Source organism: Salvelinus alpinus, chromosome 12, assembly GCF_045679555.1.
Source record: "Salvelinus alpinus chromosome 12, SLU_Salpinus.1, whole genome shotgun sequence".
Classification (NCBI taxonomy): domain Eukaryota; kingdom Metazoa; phylum Chordata; class Actinopteri; order Salmoniformes; family Salmonidae; genus Salvelinus; species Salvelinus alpinus.
This window is the reverse complement of record NC_092097.1, coordinates 34,180,368-34,182,932: the sequence shown is the minus strand read 5'-3', so window position 1 is coordinate 34,182,932 and position 2,565 is coordinate 34,180,368. Positions and strand designations below refer to the sequence as shown.

General features: G+C 47.7%; 1 protein-coding gene across 1 annotated transcript in view; it reads left to right on the top strand.

Moving 5' to 3' along the window:
- LOC139535959 (inositol polyphosphate 1-phosphatase-like) overlaps positions 1-2,565 on the top strand; it is a 28,217-nt gene that overhangs the window by 21,023 nt on the left and 4,629 nt on the right. The window lies entirely within an intron of this gene.

The window sequence follows — 2,565 nt, the reverse complement described above, 5'->3', positions numbered from 1 at the left end:
AAAGGTGTGCAGAGCTTACCGTGGAAAAACAGTACACACAGTGAGTGAAGATGAAATGTCAATCATAGAGTCAAACGCCGATGAACTGTTTATTGATTCAGTGACACAGGAAAGTCAAATATCAGAGACAGAGCAAGCATTTGCTGACATTGAGATAGGAACACAAGGCACAAAGCTAAAGTTCAAACTAGACACTGGTGCACAAGTAAACATTATTCCTCTGAATAAGTACCGCAGCTTGACATCTGAGTGCGAGCTACAGCCCACCACACGCAGACTGACTGGTTATGGTGGTGAACAGCTCCCAGTAAAAGGCACCATGCACCTTCAAATGCAAATACAAGGAAAGTGACATGATGTTGGACTTTTATGTTGTTGACACTAGAGCACCTGTAGTGCTAGGTCTTAAAGCATGTTTAGACATGGACCTCATCAAGCTAGTTTTATCAGTGACAGCACCAGTAGACAGACAATGTACTGGAGGAGTTTGCTGATGTTTTTACAGGAATAGGATTATTCCCAGGAGAATGTACCATTCACCTTGACCCAGACGCAACCCCTGTGGTCTACCCACCGAGAAAGATTCCCCTTGCTCTCCGTGCCCGTCTGAAGAAAGAGTTGGAGAGCATGGAGCAATCTGACATAGTCACCAAGGTTACAGAACCGACTGACTGGGTAAACGCCTTAGTGGTGGTGGAGAAACCATGCACAGGCAAGCTCAGAGTATGTCTCGACCCAAGAGACTTGAACAAGGCTATCAAACGCCACCATTACCCTTTATCGACGCTAGATGGCATCACACACAAGCTAGCGGGAGCACACTATTTCAGTGTCATGGACGCTAGATCAGGCTACTGGGCTATCAAGCGCACAGAAGAGTCATCTAAGCTCACAACATTCAACACACCGTTTGGACGCTACAGGTTCCGTCGCCTGCCTTTTGGGATTATCTCAGCCCAAGACGAGTTTCAGCGAAAGATTGACGAAGTGTACGAAGGCCTCGACGGAGTTGTGGCAATTGTGGACGACATCCTTGTCTATGGTCGAACCAAAGAGGAGCACGACCGAAACCTCTGCGCGATGCTGCAAAGGTCCCGCGAGAGAGGAGTCCGGCTCAACCTCGAGAAGAGCACAGTCGGCGCTACAGAGGTCAGCTACTTCGGACATCTTCTTACAGCGACTGGAATCAAGCCAGATCCACAGAAGATCTCAGCCATAAAAGAAATGGAGCCACCAAAGAACCGTGCAGAGCTGGAAACAGTGCTTGGCATGGTCAACTACTTAGCCAAGTTCGCACCCAGCCTCTCCAATGCTAATGCACCCCTGCGTCAACTGCTAAAGCAGTCCAGTGAGTTTCTCTGGGACAAGCAACACGACATTGCTTTCCAGAATGTGAAAGACTTGATCACGAGAGAACCAGGACCAATCCTTGCCTACTACGACCCCGACAAAGAGCTCAGACTCCAAGTGGACGCGTCGAAGTATGGACTAGGTGCAGTGCTACTGCAAGAAGGAAAGCCCATCAGCTACGCTTCCAAATCTCTCACAGACTGTGAAATCAACTACGCTCAAATTGAAAAGGAGCTCTACGACATTCTGTTCGGATGTAAACGTTTCCATCAGTACATATATGGACGACAAGTCATTGTGGAATCCGACCACAAGCCACTTGAGTCAATTATGAGGAAACCACTAGCCGCAGCCCCGCCAAGGCTACAGAGAATGATCCTTCAACTACAAAAATACGACTTCACAATCACTCACCGTCCAGGCAAAGACATCCCTGTCGCAGACACACTCTCCAGGAAGTGTCTTACCTATAAGGACAGCAGCCTCAGTGAAGGCATGGACATGCAAGTGCACACTGTGTACAGCAACTTACCAGTTAGTGACACAAAACTGAAGGAGATCCAAGCAGAAACAGAAAAGGACTCACAACTCGCACAGCTGAGGAAAGTCATACAGGATGGATGGCCTGAGGAGAGGAGAAAATGCCCTCAGAGCGTCTCAGAATTCTGGAACCATCGTGATGAACTATCACAGATCAACGGAATAATTTTCAAAGGAGAGAAAATCATTATTCCTACCAGTCTCAGAGAAGAGATTTTGACAAAGATCCATGCTGGACACATGGGCATGGAAAAGTGCAAACAGAGAGCACGGGACATTTTGTTTTGGCCCGGAATGTGCAAACAAATAGAGGACATTGTTGGTAAATGCGCCATATGTCTTGAACGACGCCCCTCAAACACCAAAGAGCCAATGTTACCTCACTGTATCCCTGTCACCACAAGCCCGCATTACCCTCAAAGTAATGGCCTTGCTGAAAAATCAGTGCAGATAAAGCAAAAGCAGACAAGAGAGACCCCTACCTCAGTCTCCTTGAATACCGCAACACTCCAGTTGAGAACTTCAAATCACCAGCCCAGCTGTTGATGAGCCGCAGACTTCGCTCAATCCTTCCCAGCACCAACCAGCAGCTACAACCTGAGGTCGTCAGCTACAAGGAAATGCATGAAAAACGTGCACAGAGACAACAACAACAAAAGCGATACTACGACAGGT